Genomic DNA, 17,933 nt, shown 5'->3' with positions numbered 1-17,933 from the left:
GCTAGAGCAACCTCCAGTGGCTCACCCCATAGGCACAGGGTTGGGACACGGGAAATGGAAGTTCAAATCCACACTGCAAATATCACAGATTAGCTCCCATACCATTCAGCCCAAGCAATACATAGGCATCAGACACATCACGGGTCATTTGTCTTTCCCCATCCCCAATCCTAAACACCAGGAACTCAGGAGAAGCAGAAAGAGAAAGAGAAAGAGAAAGAGAAAGAGAAAGAAAGGAGCCCTCACATCCGGGTGGAGCCAAGTCATTGGAAAAGCACTGCAAGAACCAAGCTTCTATATGCACCAAGTAGCTCTCCCCTGCCCTCTGGAGATCCATGTGACCTTCCTTTCCCTCTATGTTGCCAGACCTCCAATAAAGGGAAGCCAATCACTGAAAAAAGGACTGATCTTGGTCAATTACAATCTATACTCTCAAAGCCAGGGATGGTGAGCCTGTGGCTCTTAATCCGTTCCTGGACTATAAATGCCTCCATCCCTGACCCATTTGGTCATGCTGGTTAGGATCAGTGGGAGTTGGGAGTTCCAAAAGATCTGCAGAGCCACACATTCTCTACTCCAGCCTTACTGATAGGGCACAGATTGGGGTATGATAAACATAGCTTAATTTTTCAGCAACCTCTCTCTCTCTCTCTCTCTCTCTCTCTCTCTCTCTCTCTTTCTCTCTCCCTCCCTCCCTCCCTCTCTCTCTCTGCCTCTGCCTCTGCCCACCGCTCAGGAAATTTTCACAAGTTCAGGTTTAGTTTACTTTGGATGAAAACTGGGAACTGCCTTTTATTTTTGTTTTGAGTTAAATGTCGTGTTTGAGGAGGGACACTGGTTTAGCAATGCTTGCCCAATCACATTGCACCTAATGCTTTCAGGTACAGATTCTCACCTTCCAAAATTCAAGGTTGTGGATTTGTTTAAAAAAAGCTAGGCTTTCTTATTTTTTAGGACCAGGCTAGTTGGTATGTCACCACATCTTTGACTCCTATGGCTGGAATTCTTCTTTTGGGTTTTCAAATTCTAATACGTTATTATGAAGGGTGTTCTATAAATGTCTCAAATAAAATAAATGTGCATCAGAAGTGCAGCATGAGAAGAATGTTGCATTTTTGTTTTGTGTGTGTGTGTTTGTGTGCATGCACACACACACATGCACACACAGCTTTCAGTGGACTAATGGTGCAGTAGAAACTGTCAAAAGCCTCTTTCTCTTTTCACCTTCTCACTAAGGCTTACTTAGGTTTTGAAATATAATGTGCAACATGATCTCAAAATACAGTGGCACCCCCTCTTCCATGATGGGCTCCTAACTTTGTGCAGTTGTTCTGCTTTTAATTTGTAAGTTGTCTTTTGAATCCATTTTAGGTTGAAAACTCTACTGGCCTCAATGCAGAAATGTTTCTTAACATTATTAATTTCAGTTATTTAGGACACTCTTAATTACGGTAATTATAGCTTGTTCTTCTGTTATGCCGGTGGATAGTTTCCAGGCACATATTCACAGGTCTATGGCCAACATCAGAATTCAGCTTAACACTTGCTCCTTAAAAGCTTGGATATATGTGGCAATTGTAAGAAGCACTTTAACAAATAAGTTACAGAAATCAAGCTCTGTTGTCCTCCTGCGACGTTCATGGCAGTCATTTTGCTAAACAATTTTTAATCCACCTGCACCATAAACAACTCCTCTCTTCCAAAGGGGGAAACAATGTGTGGAGGAAAGACTTTTGTAGTATGACTAAAACAAAACACACACACACACACACACACACACACACACACATTCAATGGAAAAATGTACCTTCTGGGATATCGCTTCTTATCTTCAAAGAAAGCTATTTAACATTTTAGGTCAGGCTTCTTGAATGTGCTATATTCATTCACATAGCTATAGATGGTAATATAAACAGAATATTAATGCATTTGAAAAAGCCATTTACAAAACTCGGCACACCTCTCCACAAAAAACTCCCCTCACAGTTCTGTTAAGCAGCCTATCAGGAAAGAAAACAGTCAGAAATGGATACAAATAAAAACTGAATATTTTTAGTACAAATGTAAACTATTCGGGGGGGGGGAGCTACTATCAGCCATAATTGCAGTTTGTATACATGCCTTTGTATTCTGAGATCATACTGCACATTATATTTGAAAGTATAAGTAACCATCAGATGCCTTAGTGAGAAGGTGAAAAGAGTTTCTTATTGCAAGGTAAATTGCTGTAATTTCTCATAGTCAGAGGGTCAGGAGCTCAGATACTGATCTCATCCACTTACTCAGATAGGACAACGTTATTGATAAACACCTTGGTACTTGCAGTGTCTGCTGAGAATTGATGCCAGTCCTCCATGCTTACATCAACAAAACAGCCTCTTTCTTGCTAATCTCCTCGCTAACCTTTATACCTCAAGCAATACTCTTCAATATCGAATTAATCACAGTTTTGCCAATACCATCTGATACTTCAATTTACTACCTGACATTTTCTTTTATTCTAGAAAGGCAGACTCTGAACAAAATAAAAGTAAGTTTCCATTTAAGTGAGGCTTGCATAACTTCAATGGGAAATTAAAAGTGAACAGTCATTGTTCTGACCTGCTAAGCATATTGTGAAACGAAAAAGAACCCTAATCTCCTAAACTAACAAAGTTCCACTTTGAGTTCTATGAAATTTCCTCCCGGGTTCATAATATCATTATAAGCAAGCAGGTCATAGGGTAGATTAAAGGTAAAGGGACCCCTGACCATCAGGTCCAGTCGTGACCGACTCTGGAGTTGCGGCGCTCATCTTGCTTTATTGGCTGTGGGAGCCGGCGTACAGCTTCTGGGTCATGTGGCTAGAATGACTATGCCACTTCTGGAGAACAAGAGCAGCGCACGGAAACGCCGTTTACCTTCCCACCGGAGCGGTACCTATTTATCTACTTGCACTTTGACATGCTTTCGAACTGCTAGGTTTGCAGAAGCAGGGACCAAGCAACGGGAGCTCACCCCGTTCGAACCGCTGACCTTCTGATCCGCAAGTCCTAGGCTCTGTGGTTTAACCCACAGTGCCACCCATGTCCTATAGGGTAGATTACAACCATTTAAAATACAGTGTTGAAAGCAGTTAAAATAAATTAAAGTCACAGGACTAAGGCGGTGCTTGAAAACAGACATGGCAGAGGGCCAGAGTAAAGAAGGTATGTCTTCAGCATTCACTGAAAACTCTATATCCTTCTTTGGGAAGGAGGGTCACAATTTTGGTGCTGCCACAGAAAATGCCCTTACCCAGGTGGTCACCACCACCCAGAGCTTCTGAGGGTTGTGAAACTAAAAGAGGACTTATTCTGTTGATCTTAACACCTAAGAGGATTTGTGGAGAAAGAGGTGGTCTTTCTCATATTTGGGACCAGAGGTTTTTAGGGCTTTAAGTTTAGCCCCAAAATGAACTAGAAACAAATGCTGTGGTCTAAACCCTAGGGTTTGCCGATTGAAAGGTCGGCTGTTCGAATCCCTGCAACAGGATCAGCTCCCGTTGCTTGGTCCCAGCTCCTGCCCACCTAGCAGTTCGAAAGCACATCAAGTGCAAGTAGATAAATAGGTACTGCTCCGGTGGGAAGGTAAACGGTGTTTCCGTGCGCTGCTCTGGTTCGCCAGAAAGCGACTTAGTCATGCTGGCCACATGATCCGGAAGCTGTCTGCGTACAAACTCCAGCTCCCTTGGCCTATAGAGCGAGATGAGCTCGCAACCCCAGAGTTGTCCGCGACTGGACCTAACGGTCAGGGATACTGAAGTTCAGCCCCAAAATGAACTAGAAACAAATGCAGCTGCTTGAAACCGGTATCATATGATTTCTAAAAGCAACAAGAAAGGAGATTCTGATTGAATATCAGGAAGAACTTTCTAATGGTAAGAGCTTTTCAACAGTGCAACGGACTCAGAAGGTTGTGGATTCTCCTTCGCTGGAGGTTTCTAAGCATAGGTTGGATGGCCACCTGCCATAGATGCTTTAGTTGAGGTTCCTTCATTGCAGGGGGTTGGACTAAATCACCCTCAGGATCCCTTCCAACACTATAATTCTATGACTCTATAATTCTGACCCCAGACAGTAATATGGCTGCTGCCTCTTGGACTAATTGAAGATGAGGAGCTATAGGATTGCAGCATGAGACCCATCGAAGACAGAAATTTAACCTATCAATTGTCCTAACACTTTTTGACAGAGCTGGATTTAGGTTTGATGAGGCCCTAAGCTACTGAAGGTAACGGGGCCCTTTATATGTCCAGCTGTTCTTTGTCAACAACAAATTGTCACTTTTTTGTGTTGAATATATGCTATATGGTAATTTATGGACCTAATAGGCATTGAAAGCCATTTGCACATAACAAATAGAAGCCTACACAACACAAAACACTGTTGGTGTGTGTAGGTTTTATTTTATTTCCTTTTTATCTTATATTTTGGAAATGTACATCCAGTTCCCCCCTTTAATTTTTAGGGGCCCCCCAAGAGAGTGGGGCCCTAAGCTATAGCTTGTTTAGCTTATACGTAAATCCGGCACTGCTTTTTGATGTCATTTTTAGCAAAGAAAGAAGAATTAATGATTTCCATCTCTGACAGCAGCATAACCTTGAGTTTTCCTAGAAAAGTACACACCGTGAGCAGTTAAGCAGTTTGCAGAACTGTGTACCAGTTTGTTTTGTATTTTGAGAGGCATAAGAAGGAATGCAAATATAGAACTTTCATTTTAGAAATAATAAAAAAGATATTTCCCTGAGCATGCTTGAGATCTATCTATCATCTATCTATCTATCTATCATCTATCTATCTATCTATCTATCATCATCATCTATCCATCCATCCATCATCATCTATCTATAGGATAAAAAAAGGAAGGCAACATCCCAAAAATCCATTAAGAATGGTCCATGCTCAGTGGCCATGAAATGTTGAGTGTTTGGAAGAGGAGAAATGGAATGGAGTGTCCAGGAAGAAAGCATGGCTGGTTGGCTCTTAACTTGGGTAGAAGTGCTCCACACTGCAATATTTTTCTGTTAGTTCCACTTGCATATTTATGCCTCTCTAAATTTTCATCCTTCCCCCCCCCCAAAAAAAAGAGAGAAATTCACCAAATCCTTTTATGCAAACCACCATTCTCAGTATAGAGGCGACTGTCATTGCCTGGCTGTGATTAACTGAGATTGTGCAATGACAGCACTTGCCAGTTATAACTATTTTTCTTTTTTTTAAGACAGTGAGAATCAAATGTATGCATACTGTTCTGGTCCACTGCTGTATTTCTGTCTTAACCAGGAAGAGTGATAAACACTGACTCTGTGAAATGTTTCAATACTGTATCTTCACATGTGTTGTTGACCTGTGTCTTCAGATGTGTCAGACCCACAACAGGGCACTTGGTTCTGTTATGTTTTCATTTCCTTGTGCATTTTCAAGAGTGATTCTGATTGAATAATGTATTCAGGATATAATAGCAATTTTGAAATAGATAACTCCCAGTAGTTAGGCTGTGTTAGGTTGCCTGAGGTGTTTTTAGATGGGTTAAGAACTACACTGAGCCTTGACATATACTCACAATTTTGTGCTGTGAATTTAAATTTCACAAAACCTGTTCAAAATCTCCCAGTGTTCCATTATTTCAGGATCATGGACACAACAGGTCAACTGGTGGTGTAAAATGAGTTTGTACTCAGGGGGTTTATCGTATGGACCAAATGCAGACCTTGTGTCACAGGAAAATGGAATTATGGAAATAAATCAAAAGGGATTGCTGGTCTTTGTATAAAATTCAATAATAAAAGCCGTGGACTGTGATTTGAATTGCCCTTAAGTATCTAAAAATAAAAATTGGTGAATTGCATCAAAACTCGAATACAGAATACCTCTAGGTGGAAGGAACCTACAGCGAGTACAGTGGTACCTGAGGTTACATATGCTTCAGGTTACAGATTTCTCTAATCCAGAAATACTACCTCGGGTTAAGAACTTTGCTTCAGGATGAGAACAGAAATCGTGCTCCGGCGGTGCGGCGGCAGCAGGAGGCCCCATTAGCTAAAGTGGTGCTTCAGGTTAAGAACAGTTTCAGGTTAAGAACGGACCTCCAGAACAAATTAAGTACTTAACCCGAGGTACCACTGTATTTGTTTTTTTTTTTTTTATAATATTTATTGGGGTTTACAATAAAAATGAATATAATAGACAGTATAACATATATCTTAACATAATTTCACATTTTCTTTGGACTTCCTCACATCTCCCGCTCCCACTTTCATCATTATAACTTTTTGCCAGCAATTTATTATCTTATTTGCATTCTTATGTCCCATCTGTATATTTATAATCTTATAATTCTCAAAAAGGTTTATATTTTCTCAATCTCGCTTATTATCTTAAATCATCTAATTTAGTGGTGCTCAATTATTTATGATCTAGCATCCTGCTTAACATTCACTCAAATTACAATGTTTTTGTAAATAGTTCTTAAATTTTTTCCAGTCCTCCTCCATCTTCTCTTCTCCCAGGTCACGGATTCTGCCGGTCATCTCGGCCAGTTCCATATAGTCTATCAGTTGCATCTGCCATTCTTCCAGTGTGGGTAGATCTTGAGCTTTCCAGTGCTTTGCAAGTAGTATCCTTGCTGCTGTAGTTGCATACATAAAAAATGTCCAGTCCTTCTTTACCACCCCTTGGCCGACAATACCCAAAAGAAGGGCCTCTGGTTTCTTTGTGAAGGTATACTTAAATACCTTTTTCAGTTCATTATAAATCATTTCCCAGAACGCCTTCACTTTAGGGCAGGTCCACCAGAGGTGGAAGAATGTTCCTTCACTCTCTTTACATTTCCAACACTTATTATCAGACAGGTGGTAAATTTTTGCTAGTTTGACTGGGGTCATATACCATCTATATATCATTTTCATTACATTTTCTTTCAAAGCATTGCATGCAGTAAATTTCAACCCAGTACTCCACAACCTTTCCCAGTCCTCAAACATGATGTTATACCCGATGTCCTGTGCCCACCTTATCATAGCCAATTTAACCATTTCATCTTGTGTATTCCATTTTAACAGCAAGTTATACATCCTTGAAAGTACCTTAGTCTTTGGTTCTAACAATTCTGTTTCTAGTTTCGATTTCTCCACCTGGAACCCTAGTTTCTTGTCATTTTTAAAAACTTCTTTAATCTGAGCGTAATGTAACCAGTCTCGCACTTTATCCTTCATTTTCTCCAGACTCTGCAATTTCCAATTGTCTCCATCTTTTTCTAATATTTCCCAGTATTTTGGCCATTTAGCCTCCATATTTGGTCTTTTTCGGGCCTTAGCTTCCAAAGGTGAAAGCCACCTTGGAGTTTTATTTTCCAGCAAGTCTTTATATTTTATCCAGACATTAAACAGTGATTTTCTGACAATATGGTTCTTAAAGGCCTTATTTGGAGGTACCACTGTATTTGGTTTACTGAAATCTGATTGATCTGATTTGGACTTCCCCTCAAAAACAAAGTGGAAGGGATTGGAGACACTAAGTCTTTCAACCTCAGAAACAGATGCCCACACCTCCCATTTTAGCCATGTCATTAGTTTAAAAGGAATCCTTTTAGAAAACTAGAAACTTCATTGAAGTCCAAATTCTAGGGGTCATATAATTATGTATATATATATTTGATTTATGTATACAAAGTGTCAAGTGTGAGTTGAGTTACCATAATATGAAGTCTTGGGGTGTTGTTGTTTTTTTCCTTTTACAAAATCAGGGCTGACTAGTTATTGGCAACTATGTGCACTTGCTTAGAAATTGATTGCTTTTGGGATAATTTTCACTAGTGCTTTAATTCAGGGATTACCGAGCAGTGAGTTGATCCTTTGACCTTCTCCAGTTATAGCAACTCTGAGACAAATCTTTGTTATTGTAACTGAAAAGTAGATAAGAATCAGGATGTCTTGCAATAAATTGAGTTAAGTAAAACTTACAGGATGGAGCCAAACTTAGTCTTGCTTAGAGAAGACCCATTGAAATTATTGTGCCTGTTCTGTGCATGACTAAATCCTGATTCAACTCACAGCAGCAAAAATAAGAACGGAAAAGCAAATTCAAGATAGGGGACACACAGCTAGAAAAGGTTCTAGCTAACTTTCAGAATGTGCTGTTGTAGAATATGTCATATGTCTCTATATCTACTATACTATCTTTGCAAGTTGAAGCTTAATTGTATTATACCATCCTATTTGAACATGACTGGCATTTTGAAACATTCATTTCTTTTAAAATATTCTAACCATTTATTAAAAGAATATTCTAACCTGGCATATCAAAGGGATTTATTTCTAAGTAATATGGAGAGCTTAGATAATGTGTTTGCAGTTATATTTTTCTGAACTTCAGAATCTTAGATTTCAGGGAGATGAATGTATATATTAAGTCATACTGTTAATACCATATTGTGAGAAATGAAAGGTGGCAAATTTAGCAAAGTGGTCTTATGTAACAATGTACTAACTGGGGCTTTTATTGCAAGTGATGTCTGCAATTACAGAATGGTGGTGCACATACAACATAGAGGGGGCAAAATATGTATTGGAGGGTCAGCAGTAGAGAGAAGGTAATGATTCCTAATCTTCATATTACTCTACCAGAAGAGAGTTCTTAAGAGCATTAAAATAATTCCTTAGAGCACAGAGGACTGAAATGATCCCTAGATTATCGGCTGGTAATCCATTTCATCCTGTTGGACAGAAGAAGCTGTAATTCACCGTAATGCCTAGTCAATGAAACTTTGGGTTTTATTCATAAAAAGAACAACCCAAAGCTTCTAAACTATATTCCATATAGCTTGCTTGTAAACTTTAGCACATTGCCATTCAGAATTGCGCATGCAGTTACTAAAGTATTTGAAGTGTAGTTGCTTTTTTTGTTTGCATTGTGTGAAGGAAGATCTTTGCATTACAATTCTGTTTCATCAGACTGATGGATTAGAACAGCATGCTTAGATTGAAATAATTTTCAAAAAATAATTTTCAATTCACATGGTCAGGATTTTATCTGTGTTATGCATCCTTTTTATAAAGCAATTTCATCTCTTAAAGATGTGGGGTCTTCATCTATTCTGTTTTTTCATAGAAGTACAAAGAGCTGCCTGTTCATTTCCTTCTGCGTCACCCAGTGTGTCCATAATATTAGATTACTGTATGGCTGTAATGATGTCACAAACTGCAGAACCTGGCCTCCATACATGCATTAGTTTCCTCCTACAATTTCTTGAAAATAGCAGGAAGAACTTTCTGATACTATTTCCTGCAAACCCTGATCTGTTGCCATCCAATAGTCTCATTAGATAAGACTACTGCACAGCATGGTGTAGTGGCTAAGAGTGGTGGACTTGTAATCTGGTGAACCGGGTTCGCTTCCCCATTCCTCCACAAGCAGCTGCTGGGTGACCTTGGGCTAGTCACACTTCTTTGAAGTCTCTCAGCCTCACTCACCTCACAGAGTGTTTGTTGTGGGAGAGGAAGGGAAAGGAGATTGTTAGCCGCTTTGAGACTCCTTAAAGGGAGTGAAAGGCGGGATATCAAGTCCAAACTCTTCTTCTTCTAATTTATTATTAAGGCAAAATATTTTGCCTGGTATGGACTTCCAAGCAGAATTGGCCTAAATAATAATAATAATAATAATTATATATATATATGATCACTGCCAGTCAGCAAATGTTTCTGAACAGAATCAGAATTTAGATGTTTAGAATTTAGAAGACTGGAAGAAATTTAAAGACTATTTACAGAAATATTGTAAAATTAAGGAATCCTAGAAGGATGTTGGATAGAAACTAAGAGCTTTTTAACTGTAATGCTTTAAGAGATATGAAAAAAGGCTTACAATTGGGCAAAAGTTTAATGGTAAGGATTTGCTGAACTAACAAATTGAACTGGAATACAAAAAAGGGAGGTATGAGGAGGTCCGGGGAAATAAGTGTAAGGAAGATAGGTTTGGAAAATTAATGTCTTTTTAACTGTTTTATTTTGTATGTTTCTTTCTTATTTTTTACTTTTTTGTTATATTTTTAAAAATTTACTCTTTTTTCTGTATTTTGTATTTCTTTTATTTTTTGTAACTTTAATAAAGATCATTTTAAAAAAAACCACCAGAATTTAGATGTTTGTTTTGGAATTTCACATTTACATTATTGCCTGAAACTACTATATACTTTGTAAATGATTTGGCTAGGCATCCCCCACCACCACCACACTTCTGACCTGCACCCTCTCATCATAGCAGTGGTTTATTGCCACTTAGTAGAGCCTGAAACAAGAAGGTTTGAAATGTAGTTGGTATGAAGTATGGCTAATTTGGCGACAGGACTGGGTGTACAGCTGTAGCTCACAATCTAGCATTCAGATGCATTGAACAGTCATTCTTAGTTGACCTAAATCCACATTAGTGCTGCACTGAAATCCTATGATGGGTTCATGCACTATATCATCCAGTCATAAGGGAATGGTAGGTGTTACATTGAGGATAAAATACTTGTAATGGAGATAGTTAATGTAAATGCATATTCCCCCCCCCCATCCACCCTTTTTTCCTACATGGTTTTGGCTTTGTTATGCTGTTTTATAGGTCCTTGATACCACTAGACTTGGTTATTACAAAGAGCAAATGGCTTCAGTTTTGTTTATGTTTCAGTTTTGTTTCTAGGGACTCCTGTCTTCAATTCTGACTCCCCCCCCCCCCCAGAGGATGTGATTAATGATGAATGCTTCTGCACTCCTGCAATTATTACTTAACTCTATTTAAGGAGATGTCAGCATGTTAGACAGATATATTCCAGATCATAGTTGTCAATGTTTTCCTTTTTTTAAGGGAAATTCCCTTATTCCGAATAGGATTCCTCACAAGAAAAGGGAAAAGTTGACAGCTATGTTCCAGATCGACAAGGAAGTGATGTTGGAAAGTATGTATGTGCATTGCAAATCTTTTATTGTTTGTAACATAGATCACACAACAGATTTATATTTGGTTATGAATGAGTTAATTTTGCTCACAAAATAATGAAACTTAAATCACATGACCAAAATTGGGCAGAAATGCATGTTCTTAATTTAGTATGTGACAGAGAATCATCCTAGTAAAATGGTAGACAGCCATTTCCCCCCCCCCCTATTGTTACTTTTACAAATCTATGTAAGTAAAAACAATCTATAGCTATACAAAAATCCAGATGGAGCACAGAGTACCAAACCCCCAAAGGGGATTTGTCTATGTCTACTCAGAAGTTAGTTTTATTGAACTCTCTGGGGCTAACTCCCAGATTAAGCAGGGTTTGAACTGCAGCCTGAGTTCCCTGCTGATGACTTATGTTTCTGATAATAGGAATGGATATCCCACCTGCACATGATAGCTGATTCATTTGTTACAACTGATGTAATTCTGGTGCTATTAAAGTCATGCAGAATAAAGTATTCTGTTCTTAATTTCCTTTTGTGTGTGGTTCCTCTGGTCAAGGGAAATTCCCCCCTGACACCATCATGGCCACTACTGCATAACAGGGGGTTGGAATTGATCACATTGATTTTTCTAGTAAGAATAACAGAAATCTCTGAATAATTTTACCTATTTAAAAATAAATAAACTGTGTACAATGACAATATTAAGAAGGATATAGGCTAGATCTGACAGTTATGTGACTATATTAAATACAGTAGTACCTCGGTTTATGAACTTAATCCATTCTGGAAGTCTGTTCTTAAACCGAAACCGTTCTTAAACCAAGGGACACTTTCTCTAATGAGGCCTCCCGCCGCCAGTGCCCTTCCACCATTTGGATTCCGTTCTTAGACCAAGGTAAAGTTCGCAAACCAGGACACTACTTCCGGTTTTGCAGAGTTCGTAAACTGAATCGTTCGTAAACAGGGCTGTTCTTAAACCGAGGTGCCACTGTATGTCATTTATGCAGTAATGTTAGACGAGATCTGATGAGCAATCTAGGACAGCCCATTTGTACCAGTAGAGTCCCTGTATCTAGACTGAACCAGTTCAGTTCAATTTTCTTCTTCTTTAATCTGTTTTTCGGTTAAGAAGCAATATTTGATAGCCAGGCTAAAGCTGTTTCTTTCAACTTTGGCAGTGTTCCTCAGGACAGAGAAGAGGAAGTTATGGTCATTTCTTTCATATGCTTAAAAATTGCTACTGCATCTTTCCTTCATACCTGTCCTTCATCTAAGAAGGTTTCTGCTGCACTATTTTTATATTGCATGTTACAGATTTTTCTTACTATCGTTCTCATGTTTCCTCCAACAACCAACTGAGGTTGGAACTACAAAAACAATATGTGACTTAAGTTCACCTCCGAGAAGCTCTGTGTGTACCAACTTATTCAGTTGTATAAGAACTATGATGTAATTTTGATTTTTCATCCTTTCATACTATACCTCACATTGGCTTTGAATAAATAGTTAACTTTTTGTTTGATTTTGTCAGATTTCAAGGTTTCCAAGTATTCACATTTTTCACTGTTTTCTGGGGTTTGTGCTTCATTCAGTGATTAGCAATGGGGCAGTTACAAAAATTAAATAAAAATATTGCAGTCTACTCTGCCCTCCTCTTCCCCCTTCACAGAACACCTGGTTTTTAAAATTATGGATTCTACCCTATTCCTTATGTCAGCTAATACATTCTTAGGGTGTTTCTTCACAATGTGGGGGTGGAAGCAAAGGCCATGAGATGAGCTTGATGTAGCAGTTCTATTCTTGGCTAACCTTGAGGAAACTGGAGCAGTTATTATGTTTTGTTTTTGGAGGAATTGCTTAGCTAAAACAACAACAACAAAAGTTGAACCATTCTGACTAGGAAAAATTCTGTGCCAACTAGAAATCTGTTCCATCAACACCAGAGCTACTGATTTATAGGGCCTGTACAAATTAGACAGACATGGAGGTTGCTTGAGACACTATTTGAGTGCCCTGCATCAACTTCACACTTCAGCTACATGTCTATGCTACAAGCACATCGATTTTATGGGAGCGTGGTTCACTTGCCATGGTTCACCTGTTGAATTCTGCTAGCGATCCCAATCTTGTTTCATTGCACCACAGCCAGAAACTTTAAAACTAGAGTAAATCTGTGGTGAAGATTTGTTCTGAGTATCATAAACAACCAGCCTTCCACTCAGATCCTACATATTTGGAAGGAAATCCATTCTGTTAAGCAAAAATGGATTTTCAAATAAGTTGTATAGGATTCCAGCCTTACAGCACTATGCATACCTACATAAGTTCAGTGGGGCTCTCTTTGTATGTTTTTGCAACACTGAAGAAACTATATACTCTTTTTCTAGCCTCGAAATGCAATTCACATTTTCTGACTCTTTCTGCACCAAAATGGTTCTGCAGTCTTGCTGGGCATAGCGGCACCCACTGAAATAAGATCTTAATTATATCTAAACAGACTGAATACTGACTGCGTGGATACCATTGAACCTTCATTTACTGTTTGTTGTAGGGATGGTACTAGTCCTGGGCAGGCACTAAGTCTATTTTGGAAGATGGGTCAAGAGTACATCAAAAAAATGTGCATGTATGCATATAAAATAACAGAACACAATGATTTTTTCGCAATATTTGCTTAGGCAATGGAATTGACGAAAATGGTTAGGCAAGTCCCATTAATTTCAATGAAGTAAGCCCTATTGATTTTAGTGACACTTGCTGCCAGGTAGATAGCTTGCAGTGTAAGAAATTATGATAAGGAGATGCAATGCCAATAGTAACACCCCCGGGGAGCCGCTGGATGTCAATAGGTAGTTATCAGAAACAGGTGGTATGCCTTGAGAGGGGAACTACCAGCAAGCTGCAGATGGCACGGTGACATTATCGGCAGAAAAGAAAAGTAATGGAAGTGTGATCTGCAGAGAAGTAAACGAAAGGGAGTGCTAAATAGCAAAAAGCAGCCTGCGTCTCGCATGCCTCTAAGCTGCTCTTCTGTATTTCCCGCACCGTTCCATGTGGCCCATGTTGCTTCCGAAATGGTCCTTCTTCCCCGTGGCATCACTTACATCACACTTCTCAGCCCACAGCAAGCGCACTGTCTGGGATCTCTTGTCGGTCCCTCTGGTACTGTAAATCACACCGCCGCCTCCTCTCCCTACGCCCGTGCGCCCCTGCAGCTTACTTGCCTTTCTGTAAATCGCTACAACCTACTGACATTCAAGCGGCTCCGCTGGCATTCTGCTGGGTGGCTGAGCAGAAGCCTCCAATCTGTCACTCTGATTTTAATAAATATCACCCACATCAAAGCCCGCATTTCCAGGCGGGGTGGGAAAGGTAGCTCTGGCATTCAGAAAGGCTCCTGCCCGGCTCTGGCCACCTTTCCTCCTCTGCTCCTGCCTTGCGCTTTGGTGTCTCCCTCTCCACCCCTTTCCTGCCGCCAAGCTTCCAGCGGCGCAGTTCCAGCTCGGCGCTGCCAGACTGCCTACCTCCCCGCTTCTCTTGTTTGTCGTAGGGAGCTGCCTGTCGGAGCCCGAGCAGCTTGCCGGAGGGGGTTCGCTTGCGCCCAGCGCGCACGCTCGCCTCTCGGGCATGCTCCTTAACAAGCAAGCGAGCCCAGCCTGCTGGGGACCGAGGCGCCGCGAAAGTTGCTCCATGGAGCTAGGAGTCTTGCAATAAGACGCGGCTGGGGGAGAGCGCGCCCGAGGCGCTGCTTTCGCCGCCATCCAACGAACGCGCGCAGCCGGCCAGCCTTCCTGCCTCTCCGCGCTACGAAGGGGGGCGGTGGGGGGGGGGGAGAGAAGCAGCAGCCCCGAGGGAGGCTGGGTCCCTGGAGTCCGTGCAGAATTGGCTCCGCCGCCTTGGCAGACGAGGAGGCACTTCGGAGCCCGAGCTGCCTTCGTCAGCCTGCAGCCGAGAAGGGAAGATTGCAGCCCCAGCGACACCCACCAGCACCCGCCAGAAGAGGAGAAGGGGAAAGCTCCGGGGGAAGCCGAGGCGGCCGTCCCCGCCCTGTGCCAGCGCACCTCGAGCAAAGCCTCACCAAAAACCCCTCGCTGCCTGCAGCCAGCGAGCTTTCGCGAGCGGGTCTGGGGCTCCCTGCAGAAGCTACCTTCCTCCCGCCACCAGGACCGAGGAGCAGCCGCGTCTCTCCGCCCGATCCCTCCCGCAGCAGCGGCGGCGTCGCAGCCTGGGCACCGATTTCCGTGGAGAGGGGGGTGGGCAACGCTGCGATGGAGGTGTCAACCTGTGGGCTGCTGCTGCGACCCCTCTCCTAAAACGCTTGCCCGTTTGCCCCAAGACGCTCTGTGGGTGCCGCGGCGGGGGGTGCTCGGGTGCGCGCGTGTGTGCGCGGTGGAGAAGGCGAGGCGAAGGCGCACGGGGCGCGCGAGGGAAGAAGAGCGAGCCAGCCTTTCCCCGGCCAGGTTGGGAGGCGACGGGAAGGTGGCGGCGAGCAGAGGGGAGGCGGGAAGTCCCCGCGCCCTTCCCGGCTTCGCGCAGCAGCAAGCGCGCAAGAGATGCCCCAGCCGCCGCCAGCTGGCACCTGCGCTGCCCTGCGATGAAAGGATTAATTGAGTTGCTTTGAACCGCGGAGGGGAAGCGGCCGGCTCTGGGGACCAAGCAAGGGAAGCCGTCGGAGGGAAGTTGGACAGCGAGGCAGCCTCCTTTGCACCCTCCCTCCTTCGCAGCCCATCCTTCCCCTCTTCTTCTTTTTTTACAGGGTCGTGCCAAGCGAACCCAGCGAGCGGCATCTGCAGGAGCTTCGTGCCCACAGGGCAGCATCAGCGCTGAGAGGACCGGCTCGTCTCCCGCATTGCTCTCCCTGCTGAACCGAAGCCGTCGCTGAGCAGCAGCAGCAGCGAAAAAACAAGCTCATCAGAGCAGGGGGAGCGATTGCGCAATTCTGCCCAGATTGTCTTCCCTCCCCTTCCTCTCAACTCCCCCCCCCCCACTCCACCCCAACCCCCAATGCTGCTCAACTCCCGAGGAAACAGAAAGCTGATTCATGGAGCCCAGAGCCAGCTTCCTCTGTGCTGCTCTCCTTTTGAAGATCAGGATGCTTGCTCCTGCTGCTTGAGACTTTGTGTTAACCCCCTTGCTCTCCCCTCCCCCAAGCCGAGGGGAGCGAGGGGGAGGAAAAAGGCTCCCTGCGATCTCTAGCCTTTTCTCTGTTTTGGAAGTGTGGTTACTGGCTGGCTCAAACCTGGGAAACATTGATGCATCGCTCTGGAAATTCATTGTGTGACTTTCTGGGTATTTGCTGAGTTCCAACCCGAGATGCAGCTCTTGAAAGCTTTATGGGCAATAGCAGGAGCAGCTATCTGCTGTTTTCTTATATTTGTCATCCACTCCCAGTTCCTTAAAGAAGGTAATTATATCTGCATGCCTGCATAAACGGGTGTTTTTTCCCCCCTTCCTGCTTCCGAATGCTGAGATATTCCTTATTTCTTTCCATTTATTTGCAGTGTGTCCTAGTTCCACAGATCTCTCTTATCTAGTACATTGGTACGTTATTACCAAAACAGGATTTTTTTTCTTTTTTAACTTTATTTTATATGCAAGGAAGACACAGGGTTTATATTCCTGCTGAGTGCATTCTATGTGGGCAGTGTTGAAATCTCTAGCCTTAGTTCATACATTTATAAGCTGAAAACTGTTGTTTTCTTCTTGATGAATGACCTGCTCTGCTGCTATTTAGAACTTGAAATAACACGAAGCCACTGGTAAGTGTATCAATACACTATAAATCCCAATATGTAAAAATATGTATCATTCATATATATATATATATATACACACACACACACACACACACATATACATATATATACTCACCAGTCATCCTCTTCTTTTTCTTCTTTTTTTTTTTAAAAAAAAGCAAATTCAATACATTTTCAATAGATGGCACTAAAGTTCTATGATCAGGGCAAGGAAGAGCAGAGCTTGGGCAGGAGGCTCATTCTTCCATCCTCCTTTCCTAAGAGTGGAAGAGGCCTTTCTGCCTGATTTTTAGGGGTTTTTTCATTAAGTGTTCAAATAAATTTTGTCTCAGAACAAGCAAACAAATAAGCAATACAGCCAAAGCAAAGCAAATGTAATGATTAAATTTCAAGTGGGGAAAAAAAAGAAGAATCTGATGCATTTCGTAGTTGAACATAAGATTGTTATTATTATTATTTTTTCTTAAGACTTTCAGGGTTTTTTTTTGCCACCTTGCTGAGAATATTAGCGGTTAGTCCTTCGAGAAGGTTGATTTAATTAATTGAATCCTTTGCAAGCCACTGCCCAAGGTGAAAGTTTAGCATGTTGTTGAATGAATATGTGTGTGTTCAGGTGTGAGAAAAGGTGTAGCTATTTATTTTTTTTTAAAGAAATGCAGCAAAGGTTTATAGTAGGTTTTTTTGCTACCAGTAGATTAAATGCAGATGGTAACTTAGTTGCACTAAGGTCCCATTGAAATCAATGGAGAAAATGAGTCGTGGTTTAAGTCAGGTCGCATTGATTTCAGTGGCAATGAAGTGCAACTAACTTCATCTGGACCTCACCTAATGCTAGGGGGGAAAAAAAGAATAAGTGTTCAGATATCTCAGGATCCATATTTATTAAAAGTAATCACTTAGTATGATATTGGCTATTGGAAATATGGAAGAACTTTCAGTGCATCCTTGGCAAAGTGCTCTCCCCAATTGGCCACTGTAGTCTTTACACATGTCAGTTGCTCATGAACTTTAAATATGTAAGTCATCTAGCAAATATATTGTTATGTATCTATAAGTATTTAGCAATTTATTTATTTTTAAATCCCCTTTGTGCACCAGATACATGGAATGCCTTGCTTGTGTTTCCTAGGAGCTCAGTGATTTTAAGATTGTTGTTAATAATGATACTGCTAACAACAACAATTTTAAGAATTGTATATAAGTAGATATATTAACATGAGGAAAAA

At 41.6% G+C, this 17,933-nt stretch overlaps 1 protein-coding gene across 11 annotated transcripts in view; it reads left to right on the top strand.

Moving 5' to 3' along the window:
- Window positions 1-17,933, top strand: part of TAFA5 (TAFA chemokine like family member 5) — a 353,621-nt gene that overhangs the window by 83,305 nt on the left and 252,383 nt on the right. The window contains exon 1 of one of the 11 annotated variants that reach the window (XR_013991166.1): window positions 14,265-16,355. The exons of 9 other annotated variants lie outside the window; for them this stretch is intronic. The gene's annotated coding sequence lies outside the window, so the exon portion shown is untranslated. Of the gene's footprint in view, window positions 1-14,264; window positions 16,356-17,933 lie in introns of those variants that run through there. One more of the 11 variants, XR_013991167.1, reaches the window with a different exon arrangement.

The sequence above is a fragment of the Podarcis pityusensis genome, assembly GCF_964106645.2.
Source record: "Podarcis pityusensis genome assembly, chromosome: 10".
Lineage (NCBI taxonomy): Eukaryota > Metazoa > Chordata > Lepidosauria > Squamata > Lacertidae > Podarcis > Podarcis pityusensis.
The sequence above is the reverse complement of the archived record's forward strand: the minus strand, read 5'-3'. Positions and strand labels throughout refer to the sequence as shown.